The 22168-nt window shown below is 41.7% G+C and overlaps 1 pseudogene; it reads right to left on the minus strand.

Annotated features, from left to right (window-relative positions):
* Positions 1-4018: 4018 nt before the first annotated feature.
* LOC128350144 (uncharacterized) lies at positions 4019-4693 on the minus strand (annotated as a pseudogene).
* Positions 4694-22168: the final 17475 nt, after the last annotated feature.

A 22168-nucleotide genomic window follows, 5' to 3' on the forward strand; every position in this document is an offset into this window, starting at 1 on the left:
CCATTTCTTATCAGAAACATATTTCATTTAGCCACAATGGCCCTAAGGGGCCATGGGGGGAAATGGAAAGCCTTTTAAAAAATACTCTGTCTAAGTAATAATAAAGCTTGGTTTGCCACTCAAGAGTGCTGACTTAAATACCTCCTGCTAGTTCTGACATTAAAATGGCCTCCACCTCTTTCAAATCCACCCACCAAAGTTCCCCCATGACAGTTTCTCTACCTGGCATATTGCATTTCTAGCATAAAGGATGAGTGTCAACACAGACCTTGTGACTTCTCAAGGCCAGCTTGAAACTGATCTAATAATTTTTTATTGTTGTTTCTTGCTGCCCTGGTCCTTTTGTTTGTTGCTCCTCTTAGACCTTCCATTAAGCTCTCAGTACACTTGCTGGAAATTCACGGGCATAACAAACAGGGAGAAGTTTTTAAAAGACTAAAAAAACAATCTACATTGTGCATCCAATTGTATTCTCCCAGACCCAACAACAACATTTTTGGAACATTTGATATTCCAAAACACATTATTACAGTGCACTTTCTCACTTAGCATGAAGTCATCTGATTATCATACTAACAAGACTATTGTGATAAAACAGCAGAAGAAATTAAGCCAGCAGTATAGGCCAGGGAACAGCATTTAGGCTGAGGTCTGAGAGTCACAGATAATAATCTTTCCATTTAGTGCATTCAAAAGCATACTTAAGTTCCTAGAGAGCCATCCGTGGTGTAATAAGTGCATTTTAAACAGTCCACCTTCAAGAGTAATTTGTAGGTCAATACAGGATGATATCGTATCATCTAAGCCAACAAGTAATCTGTGCTTCATAGGGCACAATCAAGAGAGAGCAAGAGATTAAATTGCTTTAGAGCAGAGATTCTCAACATTGGGTCCCCAGATGTTATTGGACTTCAACTCCCATAATCTCCCACCCCACTGGCCTTTGGTTGGGGATTATGGGAGTTGAAGTCCAGTAGCATCTGGGGACCCAATGTTGAGAATTCCTGCTTTAGAGCATGCTGCACAATTTATGACCCACCAAACCAAGCCAGACCAAACCAAACCCAGTCTACCAGTCATGTAGTGCCAGCTGCTTGACAATCCCCTGGTTTTGCAGTCCCAAGTATGAAGCAAAAACAGCAGGTTTGTTGAGCCCACAGATGACTGGTGGTGAGCTGCTTTTGGCTTGGTAGAATACAACCTTCTCAGTTCAATTTTAGGGCATGCTCACAACAGCCTTTATCCCAGGATCCAACCCATTAAATGCTGAAGCCAGTGGAGGATACATCCCAGATCAAGACACAAATAAATTTATCAATGCAACCTAAATTGTTTCGCTTTCCTGATAATTTTTAAAATATTCTTCCATGTTATCAAATCTCTTGTTTTCTTAAATCTCTTAATAACCTTTTCATTTCTTTTGCCTAGAACTGAATTAGAAATATTGTGTATATATTTCTTTGAATGCGGTGTTTTGAGATAGAGTATGTATGGCATACTTTGCTGCTATGTTAAATCATGCATTTGGTTGTTTCCATTTACAACAGCATCAAAGCAGGCTGAAATCCAATTGAAAAGTTTCTTTAGACAGCCATTGTGCAGGAACATGATGTCAATATTAATAAAGGCTGAATTTCCCCTTGGCTCACTTCTTACAGATAAGCTTTTCAATAATACACTGCTTGCACCAAAGGTCTGATGGGACTGGGAATAGTAAAAAACACTAATAAAAGAATGTTGAATGTTTTTATATTAAATTTCCCCACAGGCAAACTGAAAAGCCTACTTAGAGGACGCCAATCAACATGGCACTTATTAAATGTAACAAGAGTCCTGTTACAACAGATCTTTAAAGCTCCTAAAAACGAATTGGAAAATAAAGACAAAAGACAATTACAAATGCATTTTTAGTTGCAAACCCTGGACACCTCACCTGATACCCAATAACGTGAAATTGTGGTGTTTGATCTTCAAAAACACTGGTGTGTTTTTTTTATCAGCCTACAGCTATATTTGAATTTTGCTTAGCTATATCAGTAGAGAATTTTGCCCCTTGTATTTCAAGAAGTTATCTTTAAAAGGGAATGTCGGATCGGAGATATACTTATTTAGGATTAATGCGGCTTTCAAAAAGTTGAAAAACACATCACACACCATCTTACAAGGTTTAGGAAATGAATAAAATATCAAACTGAAGGAAAGCAGGAGCAGGGTAAAGAAGGAAAGATCACAATTTTATAGCCTGAACCACAACTCATTCCCTGTCAAGACTTATTACATGTACCTTGTCAAATTGCCTATGTGAGGACTGGTCACTTCTCTAAGACTTCTGACACGTATTGATGGCCTTTTTATTTCTTTTGCTGTAGTTATTTTAATTCAGATGCTACAACATGTTTATTTCTTCTCTAACACGTACTAAACTGTACTAGTGGCAATGAAGTTTTGCAAGAGCTTATCTTTTAGATCAAGAATAGATCAACCTCTATTCTTCAACAAGACAGTAAAGATAAGAAAGGACTATAGCAAAAGAAGTAAAATAATATAAATCCAATTTATGTATATTGGAACTTACTTCCACATAAGTATGCTTAGGGCTGTGGTTGTACCATTAAACATTCATTCAACAAAGTGAATGGATATACTTGCATTCATCTAGATCACAGGGTGATCATTTACCAAGTAGCAATTTACGGCAGTGTTGTGCCTGGCCTTTCCTCTCAGCTGATCTAATAATAGGCTTGCTATTAGGGGGATTCAAATCAGGAAAGCAATGTGGCAGGAAAAATTAAACAACCTCCTTTCCTAGAACTGCCTACCTACACTAATTAGCAGCTCATCCTGTGTTTTTGAAGTAAGGGGCGGGGGGAATTGTGAGATCTCATCACAGATCTGTAGCATAGTTTGGCTCTTAGCAATCAAATCTTTGTTTTTTTATAAAGCGAGAAATAGCAGTTATTTCTAGCCTTTGATTGATTGATTGATTGATTGATTAAGTACCATCAAGTTGGTGTTGACTCTTAGCGACCACATTCTCTCCAGGATGATCTGTCTTCAACTTGGCCTTTAAGGTCTCAATGGTGCATTCATTGCTGTTGTAATCAAGTCCATTCACCTTGCTGCTGGTCATCCTCATCTTCTCTTTCCTTCAACTTTCCCCAGCATTATGGGCTTCTCAAGGGAGCTAAGTCTTCACATAATGTGTCCGAAGTATGATAGTTTGAGCCTAGTCATTTGTGCCTCAAGTGAAAATTCTGGATTGATTTGTTCTATGACCCATTTGTTTGTTTTCCTGGCTGTCCATGGTATCCTCAAAAGTCTTCTCCAGCACCAAAGTTCAAAAGCGTCAATGCTTTTTCTATCTTGCTTCTTCAAAGTCCAGTTTTCACATCCATAGAGTGTCATGGGAAAAACCATTGTCCAAACAATTCTAATCTTTGTAGGTGTAGACACGTCATGGCATCTAAATATCCTTTCCAAGGCCTTCATTGCTACCCTACTACGTGCTAGTCTGCAGCATATTACTTGACTGCTGGATCCTTGACGGTTGATGGTCAATCCTAAAAGTCAGAAGCTATCCACCACTTCAGTGTCTTCATTGTCAATTCTGAGGCTAGTTGCTGTACCCATTGTCATTAGTTTAGTCTTCTTTACATTTAATTGTAGTCCCATTTTTTCCACTGTGCTCCTTGACTTTCATTACTAGAGCTTGCAGATCATCTGCAGTCTCAGCTATCGGAGTGGTGTCATCAGCGTAGCGCAGGTTATTGATGTTTCTTCCTCCAACTTTAAAACCACGCTCATCTTCCAATCCAGCTTCTCTCAGTATATGTTCAGCATATAAATTGAATAAAGAAGGAGAAAGTATACAGCCTTGTCTTACTCCTTTGCTGATCTGGAACCAGTCTGTTTCACCATGTTCTGTCTGGACTGTGGCTTCCTACCTCATGTATAGGTTTCTCATGAGAACAATGAGATGTTCTGGGATGCCCATTTTTCTAAGGATATTCCACAACTTGACATAGTTGATGCAATCGAAGGCCTTTTTGTAGTCAATAAAGCACATATAGACTTCTTTCTGGTATTCTTTGGCTTTCTCAACTATCCAGCGTGCATCAGCAACGATTTCTCTTGTTCCTCTGTCTTTTCTGAAACCAGCTTGAACATCCGGGATTTTCCTTTCCACATAGGGCTCTAATCTGTGATGGATGATCCTGAGCATTATTTTGCTAGCATGTGAATTTAAGGATATTGTGCAATGGTTTGCGCAATCTGTTAAGTCTCCTTTCTTTGGTATGGGTATGTAGACTGACCTCTTCAAATCTGTTGGCCACCGTGTTGTTCCCTAAATTTGCTGGCATAGTTTCATAAGAGTCTTGACTGATGCTTCTTCTGTTACCTGCTATATTTCTGTAGCTATTCCATCAATTCCTGTAGCCTTCCAACTTGATAATGACCAGAGTGCTGATCTAACTTCATCTTTCCGTACTAGAGGTTCTTGCAAGTAGGGAATATCTTCTAGAGTATCTTGGATGTTGACATCCCTGATGTACAGATTTTCAGTATACTCCTTCCATCTCTGTTTGATCTTCTCTGAATCAGTTACTATCTGTCCTTTGGCATCCCTTAGCATACCAGTTCGAGGTTGGAACCTCCCTCTGAGTTCAGAGATCTTTTGAAAAACCTGCCTTGTTTTTCCGTGTCTATTTCCATCCTCAAGGTCTTTACAGATGTCATTGTAAATCTAGCTGGAGACTCCACAATTAATTTGATGTCTGAACTGGAGATGCCCAACAACTCCTCTTATGTGACTTCCGAGGATGTGGACAAGCTGATTGGAGTGGTGAGGCCTACCACTTGTTCTCTTGATCCTTGTATAACATGGCTTGTTCTATCTAGCAGGGAGGCTGTTGTAGACAGCCTGGTGGAAATCATAAATGCTTCTCTAAGGGAGGGCAGGATGCCTCCTTGTCTTAAGGAGGCAATCATTAGACCTCTTCTAAAGAACCCTGCATTAGATCCCTCAGAGTTGAGCAATTATAGGCCTGTTTCCAACCTCTCATGGCTGGGCAAGGTAATTGAGAGGGTGGTGACCTCTCAGCTCCAGGCGGTCTTGGAGGAAACTGATTATCTAAAACCATTTGAAACTGGTTTTTGGGCGGGCTATGGGGTGGAGACTGCCTTAGTCGGCCTGATGGATGATCTCCAATTGGCAATTGACAGAGGAAGCATGACTCTGTTGGTCCTTTTGGATCTCTTGGCGGCTTTTGATACTATCGACCATAGTATCCTTCTGGAACGTCTGAGGGTGTTGGGAGGCACTGTTTTGCAGGGGTTCCACTCCTACCTCTCAGATAGATTCCAGATGGTGTTGATTGAAGATTGTGAAATCTGAGCTTAAGTATGGTGTCCCTCAAGGCTCTGTACTTTCTCCAATGGTTTTTAACATCTACATGAAACCGCTGGGAGAGATCATCAGGGGGTTTGGAGCTGGGTGTTACCAGTACACTGATGACACCCAGATCTACTTCTTCATGCCAACTTCTTCAGGAGCTGGCATATCCTTCCTAAATGCCTGCCTGGAAGCAGTAATGGGCTGGATGAGGGAGAATAAACTGAAGCTGAATCCAGATAAGACAGAGGTACTTATTGTGTGGGGTCAGAACTCCAGAGACAATTTTGATCTACCTGTTCTAGATGGGGTCACACTTCCCCAAAAGGAACAGGTTCGCAGTCTGGGAGTACTTCTGGATTCACACCTCTCCCTGGTTTCTCAGGTTGAGGCGGTGGCCAGGGGTGCTTTCTATCAGCTTCGGCTGATACGCCAGCTGCGCTCGTTTCTTGAGATCAGTGACCTCAAAACAGTAGTACATTTGTTGGTAACCTCCAGACTTGACTTCTGTAATGCACTCTACATGGGGCTGCCTTTGTATGTAGTCCAGAAACTTCAGTTGGTTCAGAATATGGCAGCTAGGTTGGTCTATGGGTCATCTCGGAGAGACCATGTTTCTCCTTTACTGATGGAGCTACACTGGCTGCCAATAGGTTTCCAGACAAAATGCAAAGTGCTAGTTATAACTTATAAAGCCCTAAATGGCTTAGGCCCTGGGTATCTAAGAGAGCGTCTTCTTCACTACGAGTCCTACCACCCATTGAGGTCATCTGAGAAATCTCCAGTTACTGCCAACTCGTTTGGTGGCTACACAGAGATGGGCCTTCTTGGTCGCTGCGCTGAGATTGTGGAAGGGGCTTCCTGCTGAGATACGATCCTCCCTGCTGAGATACGATCCTCCCCATCTCTGGCAATTTTCAAAAAACAACTGAAAACCCATCTTTTCACTCAAGCTTTCTCAGCTTCCTAAATTGTTTAGGTTTTAATCTCTGGTTTTTTTTAAAATTGTTAAATTGTTTTTAAGATTTTTGGGTATGTTTTAACTTGTTTTATGCTATTGTTAACCACCCAGAGATGAAAGTTTAAGGCGATGTACAAATTTGATAAATAAATAAAATTGTAGTGTTGCTCCTTGTCTCTTCTAACAGCTTCTGAAATTCCCTATTAAGTTCCTTCATGAGTTCTTTATCTTTTTTGACTTCAGCTTTTCTCCTGTTCTGGGCAATTTCCACCGTCTGTTCTGACATCTATTTTACTTTCTTGTTTCTTGGTCTTTGTCAGTCTCTTTTCACATTCATCCTTAACAACTTCTTTGATTTCATTCCACAGTTCCTCTGGTTCCCTATCAGTGAGGTTCAGAACTTCAAAGCGGTTCCTGATGTTCTCCTTGAAAATGGTGGGTACATTCTCAAGATCATATCATGGAAGCTGGATAGCTTTGTTTTTCCGCTTTAGCTTGACTTGGAACTTGCACATGAGCAGTTCGTGATCAATTCCACAATCATCCCCCGGCCATGTCTTGGTTGTTATAACTGAGCTATTCCACCTCATTGCACCAATAATGTAATCAATTTGATTTCTGTGTATTCCATCTGGTGATGTCCATGTGTATAGGTGCTGCTTTGATTTGATTTTGAAGAATGTGTTAGCAATGAAGAGATCATTGGATTGGCAGAAACTAATAAGTCATTCTCCTGCTTCATTTCTGGTTCCTAGGCCATATAGGCCAACTGTGTTTTCCTCTTTACCTTTTCCAACTTTGGCATTCCAGTCTCCAACCACCAGCATCACAACTTGCTTGCATGTTCTGTCAGTTTCAGACTGAACTTGAGCATAAAACTCATCAAATTTCTCTTCTTCAGCATCAGTTGTTGGGGCATAGACTTGAAGAACTGTCATGTTAAAGGATTGTCCACGAAATCTAATTGATATTAGTCGGTCACTGACCACATTGTACACAAGTACTGTCATTGCTATATCCTTCCTGACTGTGAAAGTAACACCGTTCCTTCTTTTATTTTTATGTCCTTAGTAGTAAACGGTATGATTTTCTGATGGGAAGTGTCCCATTCCAATCCATTTTAATTCACCGATGACCAAGATGTCAATCTGTAGTTGTTTCATTTCATCTTTCACTGTGTTAAGCTTCCCATATTCATGCTTCTTATGTTCCACGTTCCCATTATAATTCTGTCTTTGCAGCTTCGGATTTTCTTTTCCTGCACAGCAACATCAGCTGCTAGACGTCCAAAAGGCTTTAGTCTAACCATGTCATAAACACCATCAGTACTCTGAGAGATCCTCAGCTCTTCCTCAGTAGCATGTTGAGTCCCGTCCAATCTGAGGGGCCCATCATCCGGCACTACATCGACAATCATTCCGTTTTGTCTATCCATGTGGTTTTCTTGATAAAATACAGTAGTAGTTTACCATTGCCTTCTCCTGCACAGTATGAAATGATGCCTTTGTTGTTGTCACTGAAGTGATCGTCTGCCTCCATAACCTTCCTATATCGCTGCTGCCCAATATAGGTGCCTGCTTGCTTTAGCTGGGCAACTGGGATGACTTTCGTGCTTTGGGTGACCCTACTGGGAGTATACCTCCCAGCGTACTTCGCTCATCCCTCCCAGGAACACACCACCACCACCACAATGAGGCAGCATAGCAGGACTTTGGGGGCTTTTACTACTAGCCTTTACTACTATAATTTTAGTCATCACTTTTCAGTCTTTAACATTGTTGCATTCAAAGGATGGTATCAAAACTTTCAGAGCTTGGATTAATGTATTACACTTTTAATAAGATGATCTGCTTTTCTTTTTGTCTTAGCAGAAAGATGCTAAGATGAGTTACCTACAGGGAAGCTGATGAAGTCTACAGTGATCATTGCAGGCAGGCATGGAACTCCCAGTTTATGTCCCACGCTTAGCAGGATTGCCATGCTGCCAGAGGGACACATCAGAAGGCAATCTATGAAGTCAATTTTTTAAAAACCTGAGGTAATAAGTTTGAAACACAGAACACGCAAGGCAGTTTCTGGCTGAGTGAATTTATAAGTTTTTACGAATCTATAACAGAGAAGTGAGTTGATTAATTTGACAAATGGAATAGATATCAGGCATGCTCATCAAGGCAAACATGAACAAGACATATTTTCAGCTGAATTGCTTTTGCTGAAGCTCAGGTCCAAGAATAGATCAGACGTAGTAGTTTCATGACTGGAAATCCCTGCCAGCACCTTGCTGTCCTTGTAGGACTCCTGCTTCCTGTCTAAGGACCAAACTAGGCCTCAACCGACAGATTTTCGGCTACCATTGAAGCACAGCAAATTATCATTTGTATAGTTTCTTACAGTTTTGCAGTCACGAGGGTGCCTTCCTGACTCAGGCTTTAAAATGTCTTATGACATCTCTGTGAGATGGCTTTTCTTCTTTTTGCACTTCCTCTCTGTCTTGCTCTCTAGCTTTGTGCATTGTCCTTTTCAGTTCCAACCATAGGAACTTAGGAAGTTGCCATATACCAAGTCAGGCCATTGGTCCATCTAGCTCAGTATTGTTTACACAGACTCACAGCCGCTTCTCTCAGCCCTATCTTGGAGATGCCAGGGTGGGAACTTGGAACCTTCTGCATGCAAGCATATAGGTGCTCTTCCCAGAGCAGCCCCATTCCTTGAGGGGAATATCTTACAGTGCACATAATTGTCTCCCATTCAAATGCAAACCAGGGCAGATCCAGTTTAGCAAAGGGGACAATTTATGCTAGCTCCCACAAGACCAGCTCTCCTCCATATCTCTCTATCATGGGGGTTTCTGTTAAACTAGATGTAAAGTTAAATAGGGGGGTTGTATCATGCTTAGAGGGGCAATTCCAATGAACACCCCCTCACATGCGTCCCTCAGTGAACACTCCTCACTGAGTGCCTGTCAGCATGTCCTTTACTGACATTGAGAGAGCTGTGTTCATTTGAACCGGCCCACAATGTTTCCAGTATTCCACTGTGGTGTTGGAGATTTTAATTGGATAGTTTCTGATTTCTAGAAGCATATTGGCAATAGCTATTGATATGGAGAGTTTTTAGCTTGACCAAACTTTTGCGCAGGCCTAATTAGCTGATATAAAATGGTAGGCCATTGTTTTGCTATTTCTGCATTGAAATGTTTTGCTGTTATTGTGCAGAGAAGTGGTAAACAGTTAGTTAGGTAACAAAGGCTAATGCTAAGATGTTGGTGGGATTTCAACATGGAGGCAGAAAAACAAAAAAATGCAGCAATCCTACAGACATCTTGCAACTTGACATAGTGGAATATAACAATATCAGGGTTTTTCTTGGTGGGATGGTCAAGTAAAATGCTTGTGACCAGGTGGAAGATCCAATGAGAGAAGAGTAAACAACTATGATCTTAGAAAGGATGTGAAAATAATTGTATTAGATTGTACAGGATCCTCAGATTTCGCCAGGAAGTCTGGGAACCTTCAGCAGGCTGAATATCTTTGTTTTGCTGTTTACTGCTCTGGATTGTGTGAGTTCTGAAATAAAATTTTGCTAGCTATGTACGATTCTCATCATTTCTAATCCCCTAAAAAGCTTGCTTGCCAATAAGATTCTCTTCACTGCCTGAGACTAAGGGGAGACACATGCCTGACATGAATCTTGATATTTCTGAAAGTTGATGTTCCACCTGTGCTAAGGCTAAGCTCACTGAGGACCAGCAGGTGATAAGTTTAATTAATTTAAGTTATCTCACAGTGGCTTGGTGGTTCTCCAGGGATATAGGATCATCTATGCTCTTAGGAGTATATTGAGATATAATATAATATAATATAATATAATATAATATAATATAATAATTATTTCGATTTCTATACCGCCCTTCCAAAAATGGCTCAGGGCGGTTTACACAGAGAAATAACAAATAAATAAGATGGCTCCCTGTCCCCAAAGGGCTCACATTCTAAAATGAAACATAAGATAGACACTAGCAACAGTCACTGGAAGTACTGTGCTGGGGGTGGATAGGGCCAGTTACTCTCCCCCTGCTAAATAAAGAGAATCACCACGGTAAAAGGTGCCTCTTTGCCCAGTTAGCAGGGGCTAATATAATATATAATTATATAATATAATAACTAATATAATATATAATGCTATGCTATGCTATGCTATGCTATGCTATGCTATGCAATACGGACTATGATAGACAACAATTATAGGCCCTCTGGCAATCATAGACCTCATTCTGAGGTAGATGATTTGTGATCACTTGAGGATTACCTCTGATTCTGATGTCTTTGTGCATGGTTCCCCATGACAAAAACCTGTCTGTGCTCTTTTCTAGAGCTGTGAACTGGTTGAAAGAGTCTGCCTGATGGTTTTAAGAATTCATTTCATCTTTGGCCCTTGTTGGAGCAAGTTGCATGCTGGGAGCTATCCAGGATGCTGCAGCTCTGCCTTGCTTTGACGGTTCCTTGCTTACAGAACAGAACAGCTTTGGTGGTTCATGCCCTTGCCTTTTCAAGGGAAACTACACCCCAGCTATGTAAAATGAAGACTGCTCAGTGAAGAGCCTTTGTCCATAACCCTTCGGCCACAAATATTAGATTTCCCAGTGGATATTTTAGACATTCTAGAGATATCTCTAATGTATTCACAAGAGATTGTGCTTTTTTTAGTTCCATGTTAAGCAGTGTCTTCTGCACCCTGACAACCCACATAAGCTCAGGGAACTTTAGAACATAAATTGAAGGTACAGCAGTAAAGTCTGCTTGGGCAGAAAGATAACTGCGTCCCAAGTGCTCACACCGATCTCTGGATCATGGTCTCATTGTCCTGCTAGCAATTTATCTATAGTCACCCCTTTTTAACCCTCTGATTTCATTCATGTGAATGGCCATGCTTTCTAGTTAATACAATTCAAGATAATTGATTTAATGTTCCAGTTGTGCCAATATCGGTCTGGTCTTACATGACAGCATATTGAAAAGATATTCATTGCATTATCCTTTTCCGATCATATTTGCATTATTTTTAAAAAATTTAACTCCAATTGTTTAATAGGGAATGAACATAATTGTGCATATTTCTTTGCTAATAAATGGCCAATCATTTGTTCACTCACTTATTAATTGTTATAAGATTAATCATGATGAACTAATGCAGTATTAATATCCATATAATTTGTGCATCCATAGTCATTTCATTGCAATATGATGATTAACTAATTCAACATTACTTAATTTTTGTAGAAATCTGACTAAGAACCACTGAATCTATTGCAGAATGAGGTTAGATTTGTGTGGCAAGGTCTTTCCAGTTACTTTCCCACTAATGTACTTCCTCTTCCCTACATAATTACTAGTTAAATAATGTACAAAACATAGAATTGACACGATTGCTGCCTAGAGGGCTTATTATCAACATAATTTACTTTAAACAAAATTCCTTAACTTTTTAAGAGCATGATCCAGTCCAACTGATCTCAGCTCCTGTACACAGAGGATTCCCATTGGCTCAACAGAACCATAGATTTCTTTCTACCTTGCCTACAAATGCACATTGATACATGTGCATGCTGTGCAAAGGCCATTGGGATGAATTAGAGGTCCATATATATTTATCTTATCTACTACAATCACAACTACAACTACTATTGCAAATATTTATATACCACTTTTCAACAGAACTTACCAAAGCTGTATACATAAAGAAATAATAAATAACTAAAGATGGGTCCCTGTCCCCAAAGGGCGCACAATCTAGAAGGAAACATAAGTTAGACACCAGCAACAGTCATTGGAGGGGTACTGTGCTGGGGTGGATAGAGCCAGTTGTTCTCCCCCTGCTAAATACAGAGAATCGCCACTTTGAAAAGGTGCCTCTTTGCCCATTTAGCAGGGCATATACCCAGCCTTCCCCTCCACTCAATGCAAGTTAATTCATGCTCCACAACACTTGTGTTGCGATGAGACAGAATGCTGAGTGAGGACCCTAATGGCCCGTGCACACACATAAGTGGGGGAAGATTAACATACAGAGCTCTACTAAATAACATATGTGTAACAGAGTAACATATGTGCTCTGTGTGAGATACTGTACCCGAAGTTGTGCTAAAATCTACCTAAAGTCAGATGAAGCGAAGTGTCTCCCTGATCCATGCTATAGATTAATGTTCACACATGTATGTATCTGGTGCAATCATCAAATGGTATGTATGTGTGAACCAGCCCATGATGTGAATGTATCTTTACAAATGAGAACATTCAGGAAAGATCTCAAGGCTACTTAGCCCAAACTACATCAAAGATATGTTGGCTACCTTCCAGGGTTTCCTCCCCATGTTTCCCTGCTAATGTTGAGCTAAAGAAAAAACTTAGCATGACAACATCATGCTCAGAGCTCTCACACATACCCCTAGGGGTTGATGGAGGTTCATTTTGCTGCTCCCAAAGTTGGAGGCCAGGCAAGAAATGCCACCCTACCCCTCTCTGGCCCCACTCCTGGCTCCCATGCCCAGGCATGCACCAGCAGCTATGGCATGCCTGCAATAGGCAGCTGGGATCTTGCCTTTGGCAGTGGCAGCAGCAACTGCCTGGACTCCCTCTTGCTGGCTTAGTGCAGTGCTGAAGGGAAGGAGAGAGTGAGACGAGACATAGGTTCAGCTTCTACTGTTCAGCAGCTGAGAGAGAGAGCGAGAGAGAGTGATCTGGTCCCAGTTTCTCTTCATCACTCCATTATTAAGCTGCTGAATAGGAGAAGCTGAGCCTATCTCTCTCTCCCCACGGCCCTTTCTCTCTCTCCCCAACTTCCATTCCTACTACCTCTCTCTCTCTTCTTCCCATCAACACAGTGCTGCTGGGAAGGAGCGGCAACAAGAGATAATCCAGGCCACCGTACCTGGGCCACTGGAACTGGTTCCCAGGCTTGGGATGTGAGTACCGGCCTAGGGGCATGTGGAGGCAGAAGAGGTGCTCTTACCCCTGGACTTCGGGGCCGAAGTCCAGGGCCTCCACACCCCCTGAGGGCCCTCAAATCCTCTTTAGTCTGTCCTGGGTGGTGTGGTTTGTGCCCTCAAGAACCTATGTATTTAAAAATAATGCTTAACTTGCAGCAGGGATGGGTTCCAAAGGCCTTTAGGTCCAGGCTCCAAAATTACCAAGTTATACCTCTGGGACGCAGCAACTGGCTGGCAGGTTTCCTTCCACTGGGGATTGGTGGAGTTCATTTTGCTGCCCCAAAAGAGGCTTCCCAAAGGCAGGCACACCTGATCCTTCAGTTTGCCTCATGGGGAGCCCCCTTGCCTCAGGTTCACTTCATTGGTTGCCACTTGTGGGGATGGGAAAACTCAGTGTATGAAATGAAACCCATGTATCTTATAGGTAGGTAGGAGACAGGGAACAGCGGTCCCATGTATTCTTCTTATTCTGTATACTGAACCTTGGTGTGTGGGGGTGGGGGGTGGGGAATACCCTCCATTCCTCTTTAAATTTTTGCCAGGGGAGAGAGATGTTCTGCTGGTCGATCATACTGGAATGTCTGTTTTGGCAAAGCAGAAGTAAATATCTTTGTATTCCAGTCTTTTACCTACAGAGATGACAGATATTCCTTCACAGATGCTCAACTGAAATTGGGGAGAAAATCACATCTTCTTTTCAGTATTCCTAGTACTAACTTTGGATAGAATGCAGATGCCTCTTTGTACTATATAAATAGTCGGACTATCCAAATTTCGAAACAGACTTTTTGTTTCCCAACTGACAGCTGCAATGATTCTGATCAGTAACCAAGACTGCGGGCTTTTGGCTGATGCTGAAGTTAAATGTGTGTGACAGCCCTAACAGCAGTGATGGATGGCTCTGGATCTGCTAAGCTGACAAAATGCCAAAAGGCTTAAGATGGTTGGTTGTCACTAAAAATGGGCAGCACAGGACATGGCATTTGAAGACTTTACATGACATAACGTGAAGTGATAGTCAGCACTGAACCTTGGATATACAATATTAACAGGGTTAAACTTACCATCTGCCTGCTTCTTTTGCTGGGTTACTATCAGTGCAGATGAAGAGTCGATAACAGCTACACAGGGTCAGGCAGATAACCTAGCCAGATAATCTGTCACACTGGCCAGAGCCAGATGCTACAAAGGAAGCAAAAAGCCACAGGGTCTTTTCACTTCTCAGCCACAAGATGAAAAGCTACATGAGTGAATGACAGGGATCCATCTCTTGTCATCCCATCATGATATCAGACTTTAGGAAGAGAATATGAGATTGCCTTCCTTTATCAATTTGGCAGGTAACCACTGAAAGACAGATGACCTTTCTATCATGAATATTCATATTTTTAAACAAGATATCCAGTTGGTTTTTCAGGTTTTCATCGAGGGTGTTCTCAGAAATAAGGGTGGGGGGAGGCAAGGTCTATTAATTGTAATTACAAGTCAGTGGCCCGACCCGCTATAGCAGGCATCCCCAAACTGCGGCCCTCCAGATGTTGCTGAACTACAACTTCCAGCATACCCAGCCACAAAAAATTGTGTCTAGGGATGCTGGGAGTTGTAGTTCAGCAACATCTGGAGGGCCGCAGTTTGGGGATGCCTGCTCTATAGTCTTTATGGCATTGACACCATCACCATTGCATGGCACTAAAGAAAAACAAGGAAGGCCACGGGAGCCTGCACAAAGTCTGTATACATACAGACTACATGCATGCATACATAGTGCTACATACATAGCACTATATGACATTCCTTAATTCAAATGAATAGCTTTAATTTGTCCATTTAACAGACATGCACCTTTAATTTGTGACTCAGATTTAATTTTAATGGAGTTATTTTAAAAGGAAAAAATCATAGTATTTAATGCTTTTTAAAGCCCCCAAATAAACAATTATAATTTAAATTTTAAAAATCTAATTAGTTGAGGGGTTTTTTTCCAAAAAAACATACAAACCACTTTTATCTCTTCTGCTATATGATGAGCTCCTACCACCTCCCTTTCCAATTCCCCCCCCTCCCCTCCCATTTCCATCCAAGCTAAATAGCAATAAAAGACCACTCACCCACCCTACCCCTTGTCCTGCCTAAAACCTGCATTCCTATGGACTCACTTCCCCCTTCAATCCTCTTATTGGAATCTTATCAGTGGAGATCACATGAATGGATGTCTGCCATGCTCATTGTCATCTCAGTCTCTGCTTAGGGAAAGAGGAAGTCAGCCTGTGGGGAGTCAGGGCCTTTTGCATAGGGTTGCCAGCATTCTAAGACTGGTGTCAAAGTTGCCTAAGGCTGGGACTCTGCTTACCACTGACCCTTGTGGTGACTTGCTGCACTGCAACAGCTTTAAAGTCTCCAGACCCCATGTTGACCCCATGTTATAAAAGGCTTCCTGTCTGAAGTAGACTTTGCTTCAGTTTTGAAGTTCCCTTGCTGCTAGTATGTATGTCTCTGTTAGCCTGCTTGAATTGTCAGCTTGGCATGACCCCTAGTGTGCTCCTGACCTTTAGCTCCTGGTTTGTCTTCTGGTTCCTGACTGTCTGCCCGACCGAGTTTACTGGTATGCTTCTGCCCTCTGGATACTGGTTTTGATCCCTGAGCTGACTGGTTGCCTGGCTCCTCTAAACGCTTCTAGACTTGTGCCATCTAGTGGCTGCTGCCTACAGCTCAGCCTTGACTGTTGGACTGGAGTCTCCAAGAATCAGCATTCCCAGCTTACTATTGAAAGCTAGTCCTGGAGGTAGTGGATCCAAAATTTAGCCTGCTAGGTAGTATATTGAGGTCCAGGACCCCACAAGGTAGCATTCTCAGAAATGCTACGTGTTCCACACTCAGGGCCAGTGAGACAGGCAGAGCTGAGGGGTCTCAATGCTTGGATGAGACGGTGGTGCTGGGAGGAGGGGTTTAGATTTATTAGGCACTGGGATACATTTTGGGACAAGACTAGCCTGTACAAAAGGGACGGGCTCCACATGAACCAAGATGGAACCAGACTGCTGGCACTTAAACTCAAAAAAGGTTGCAGAGCAGCTTTTAAAATAATGCATGAGGGATAGCTGACAGGAGCTGGGCAGTATCTGGTTCAACTAATCCCATCCCTTAAGGTGTGAGGGTGTGAATGCTTCAGATAAACCATGTAAAGAGCAGACAGAAGGATGTGCTAGCTGGTCAAAGAGATCAAATGGCCATAAAAAAGAAAGCACATACCAGGTAAGCAATTCAGCATACAGATGCTTATATGCCAATGTCAGAATACTCTGAGCCAAGATGGGAGAGCTGGAGTGCTTGGTTGCTAATGAAAACATAGACATAGTGGGCATAATGGAAACATGGTGTAACAGTGAGAACCAGTGGGACACTGTTATTCCTGGATATAAACGCTATAGAAAAGACAAGGAGAGGCAAATTGGAGGTGGAATAGCACAGTATATTAGTAACTATCAGGCAGTAACAGCCTTTCCTTTCCTGTAAAGAGTGAACTGGAAGTGTACCCTGTCCTGACTGACAGGCTAGGGATCAGCCACTCAGCACACGGTGGGTGGGACCTAGAGGCCCTGGCAGCAGGAAGAGAAGCATGTCTTTGTTCAGAAGGAGCTAGGTGGGAAATGAGAGAGGACGGGCAGAAGGCTTAGTGCGCAGCAAGAAGGTTTTGCTGCCTCATGGTTAACAGCTAGCCTGGAGAATTCTCTCATGGAAGGACATCTGCAGATCCTTGAGAGACAGGATTGCCTGAAGCTTGAATTCTCTCTTGGAGTTTGGGGTGAGTTCATGGGGGAAGGAAGCCAGGGCTTTTGGCTTCTGAAAGGTTTAGCCAGGAAACAGTTTGATAGTTAGCTCACATTAGATTACTTTCTTTTGGTGCGCTTTGCAACTCCTTACAATTGTTCTAAGTTTGTTTATCTGTAACGTAAGAAATGCTAAACCTGTGCCTAAGTCCATCCAGGGCGTTGCAAAAGTCTCTGTAACCTAAAGGGGCATGTAAAGATATCCCTGTTCCTTGCAACTGGGTTGCTTTTTGAAGTATTCTGGCAATTACTGGGTGTTTCTTTTTATTTATTTGTTTATTTTTACACTTTTATACTGCCCCAACTCGTGTCTCTGGGCGGTTTTACCTGTAACTAGAAGCTGAGAAAGTCTCAGACAGAAGCAGTCTGTAGTATTTTGAATAAAGCTTTTCTCTTTTGGTTCTTTGTATTTTACCTGCCTCTGAATGGATTTTTAACTCAGGAAAAGGGGTTTTACTCTGGTGCAACACATGTCTCAAGTTTGATTCCTCAGCATTCTACCAAGTTTTCTCATCACGTGTAGCTTGCACATGGAGGTTTTTGTGTACTTTTCCAATAGTAAAGAGAAGGAGAGTTCCCTGGAATTTCACCCACACCAGGGGAGGATTGAACTCTGTTAAAAAGTGGGCATGAAGGCAGCAATTGAGCTACTAAAGAAATGCTTTAAGTTTAAAGGAACAGCCTTTGTGTGTGAAAGAAAGAGAGAGGATGATTCAGCATTGTTCTTCCCCTAACACGGGCTTGCTTTGAGACAAAGGCTGGGTTAAATCTGCTACAATATTAAAGAAGAGGTGGAATCTAATAAAAGCCACATAATGGCACAGCAGGGAAATGGCTTGCATACCAAGCTAGAGGTTGCCTGTTCAAATTCCCACTAGTATGTTTCCCAGAATATGGGAAAACCTATGTTGAAAGGCATCATCTCATACTGTGCAGGAGGAGGCAATAGTAAACCCCTCCCATATTCTACCAAAGACATCCACAGTGCTCTGTGGTCACCAGGAGTCAACACCAACTCAACGGCACACTTTACCTTTAGAATCTAATAAGCTAGAAAACCTAGAAAGACTGGAGTCCTCTACAGAAACACAGTAGGTAACAATACAAGGCCTGAAATGAAATGTGTTACTAGGAATGTGCTACTGCGCTCTGGAACAAAACGCTGACACTGACTGGGAGTTGCTGAAGGAAATCAGGGAGGCATCAAAGAGAGACAGAGCTGTAATAATTGGTATTATTTATTTATTTAATCCTTAGTGGTGCACAGGAACTGGTGTGAGATGTCAGTGTCATAAAACCTTAAGGAAACAGTGACCATAGTGTGATCAAATTCGGTATATATGTGAAGAGAGAATCACCAAGGAACTCTAACACAGACACTTTGAACTTAAAGAGGAAACTTCTCTAAAATCGAAAGATTAATGAAAATAAAACTGAAAGGGAAAATAAGAAGAGTCGCTTTGCTCCAGAATGCATGGAGTTTATTTAAAACCACAATAATGGAAGCCCAGTTAGAACGTACACCGAAAAGGAGGAAAGGTACCACCAACTCTGGGAGGATGCCAGCATGGCTAACAAGTAAAGTCAAGAAAGCTATAAAGGGGAAGAAGACTTCCTTCAGAAATTGGAAGGCCTGCCCAAATGAAGAGAACAGAAAGGCAGAAACCTTGGCAGAAGAATGCAAGGAGACAATAAAGGATGTGAAAAGAGAGTTTCAGGAACATTTAGCTAAAGGCATCAAGGGCAATAACAATGTATTCTTTGATGTATTCTTTAAATACATCAGAAGCAGGAAACCTGCCAAGGATGTGGTTGGACCATTAGATGATGAGGGAGTGAAGGGGATTATTAAGGTGGATATGGAAACTGCAGAGAAGTTAAATGAGTTCTTTGCATCTGTCTTCACTGCAGACAATACCGTGCCCATACGTGTGCCTGAACAGACCTGTGCCTCAGGGATAGAGGCTAAAGAACCGAGTCAGATAGAGATAACAAGACATGATGTTCTAAAATGCCTGAAAAAATTAAAAATTAACAAATCGCCCAGGCTGGATGGCAGTTCTTTAACTCAAATGTGAAATTGCTGACCACCTTACAAAAATATGTAACTGATACCTACAATCAGGCTCTGTACCAGGGAACTGGAAAGTAGCCAATGTAACACCGATATTCAAAAATGGATCCATGGGGGTTCTAGGAAATTGCAGGTTGGTTAGCTTCTGTTCCAGGCAAATTGATGGAAAGCATTCCCAGTGCTGACTGTTTGCAATGTTAATTGTTGTTCTATAGAAGAACAGGCCTTGCTGAAGGAGAACCAGTATGACTTCTGCAAAAGTAAATCTTGCCTCACCAACGTGTTGGTGTTCTTGATGGATAAAGGCGAACCAGTGGATATAGTATACTTGGACTTTCAAAAAGCTTTCGCAGAGACTTTTGAATAAACTTAGGAATGGAATAACAGGTTCATGTGTGCATCGGTAACTGATTGAAGGACAGGAAACCTAGGGTAGGTATAAATGGACAGTTCTTTTATTGAAGGGAAGTAAGAAGGGGGGTCCCCCAGGGATCTGTATTGGGACCGGTGCTTTTTAATTTATTCATAAATGATCTAGAAGTTGGGGTTAGCAAGTATGTGGCCAAATTTGCAGATGACACCAAACTATTTAGGGTAGTAAAATCCAAAGCAGATTATGAGGAGCTCCAAAAGGATCTCTCCAAACTGGGGAACTAGGCAACAAAATGGCAAATGCTGTTCAATGTTAGCAAGTGTAAAGTTATGCATAATGGGGCAAAAAAACCCCAACAACTTCACATATACGATGATGGGTTCTGAGCTGTCGATGACCAGGAGATGGAGATCTTGGGTTTGTGGTGGACAGCTTGTTGAAAATGTGGACTCAATGTGTGGCAGCTGTGAAAATGGCAAATTCCATGCTTGGAATCATTAGGAAGGAGATTGAGAATAAAACTACTATCATAATGCCCTTAAACAAATTGATGGTGTGACCACATTTGGAGTACTGCATGTAGCTTTGGTCACCATGCAGAAGAGGTCAACCAAGAAGGTCATGGCCATAGAGTACCTTCCTTATGAGGCAAGGTACAACACCTGGGGCTTTTAACGTTAGAAAAAATACAGCTGAGGGGAGACATGATAGAGGGCTATAAAATTATGCATGGTGTGGATAGTGGATAGGGAGAAAATGTTCTCCTTCTCTCATAACACTAGAACCAGGGGTCATCCCATGAAACTGATTGCCAAGAAATTTTGGATTGACAAAAAGAAGTACTTTCCCCACACAACACATAATTAACCTATGGAATTCTCTGCCACACGATGTGGTGATAGCCACCAGCCTGAATGGCTTTAAGAAGAGCTTAGATAAATTCATGGAGGATGTCTATCAATGGCTATTAGTCTATAGGCTATAGGCAACCTCCAGCCTCAAAGACTAAATATCCATTGCAGGGGAGCAACAACAGGAGAGAGGGCATGCCCTTACCTCTTGCCTGTGGGCTTCTCAGAGGCATCTGGTGGGCTACAGTGTGATACAGGATGCTGGACTAGTTAGGCCTTGAGCCGGATCAGACCTGTTCTTATGTTCTATCCTGGAGATTTTAATAACTTGTTATTTATTTATTTATTTATTTATTTATTTATTTATTTATTTAATATACCACCTGACTCCAGAGACTGTAGTGAAACATATGGGGGGGACACCCTCCAAGAGTAGCTTCAGTTAAAAAACCCTCCTTTTGTAGGTCCCAAATCAGGATAAACTGGGTTTTTCCAGACAGCACAAAAAGCACTGAACAGCTCTTTTGCAAGGGTGATTTTACTTGCTTCCCACAAACATCAGCAGGCTTCCATTGTCTGAGCCTCTGCTGGTTGATGCTTTGTCCATAATGTCAGCAGGGTCCTAGCACAATTTTCTCAGTGTCACCTGCTGGCCAGCATTTGCATTCTGTTAAGAACTGATTGCTGCTTTTTCTGGCAATCTGTTCAAAGCATCCATTAGCACAGGCTTGGATAACGGAAGCCTGCTGGTGTGTGTTGAAAGCAAGTAAAATTGTACTTGCAAAGGTGCTATTCCAGTGCCTTTTGCCACTCTCAGGAAACACCCACTGATACATTTGACCATGGCCTGGAGAAGCCTGAACTGGACTACTGCAAACAAGCCCATTGCCTTGAGAAACAAGTAGTTCTGATAAGAACCAGTCTGCCTACATTCCTCTCACAATTCCTACAACTGGACTAAATTTGATCCAAATCAGTTAGGCAGTTCACATCATCACAAACTACACTATTTATTTATTTATTTAAATTTTATTCAGTTTTTCCACAACAGAAGAAGGAAAGCACAAATAAAACAAACAGACAGACAGACAGACAAGAAAAGAAAAAAGAGCACATAAGGACTTCCATCTCATCATTGGAACAAGTATCAGAAACAATACCCAGGTCTTGCCTGTAATTTCATCATTCTCCCCCCGATAAATCATACAGAAATCAACTCTGGGACATTTTTTAAGCATTTGTTGTTACCCCTCGAAGGCCTGATAAAAATCCATTTTATAATGTGTTTTTAGATAAACAAGAAGAGGGTCCCAATCCCTTTTAAATACTTCAAGTTTATTTCTTAATAATGCTGTTAATTTTGCCATTTCTGCCAATTCTAATACTTTAAGTATCCAATCCTCTTTACTCAGGCAATGACTGTCTTTCCATTCGCGTGCAAATGTCAGTCTTGCTGCTGCTGTCAAATACATAAAGAGGATCCAGTATTTCCTCAGCAAAGCATTGTTGTCAATACCTAATAGTATTGTTTCTGGGCTCTTAGGAAAAGTCATTTTAAACACTTTTTAAAGCTCATTATAAATTAAATCCCAATAGCCTTTAGACTTTTTACAAGACCACCATAAATGTATATAGGAACCCTCCTCTTTTTTACACTTCCGACATTTATTTGACATGTTCTTGTAGACTAAGGCCAACTTCTTGG

The sequence above is a fragment of the Hemicordylus capensis genome, chromosome 3 (assembly GCF_027244095.1).
Source record: "Hemicordylus capensis ecotype Gifberg chromosome 3, rHemCap1.1.pri, whole genome shotgun sequence".
NCBI lineage: Eukaryota > Metazoa > Chordata > Lepidosauria > Squamata > Cordylidae > Hemicordylus > Hemicordylus capensis.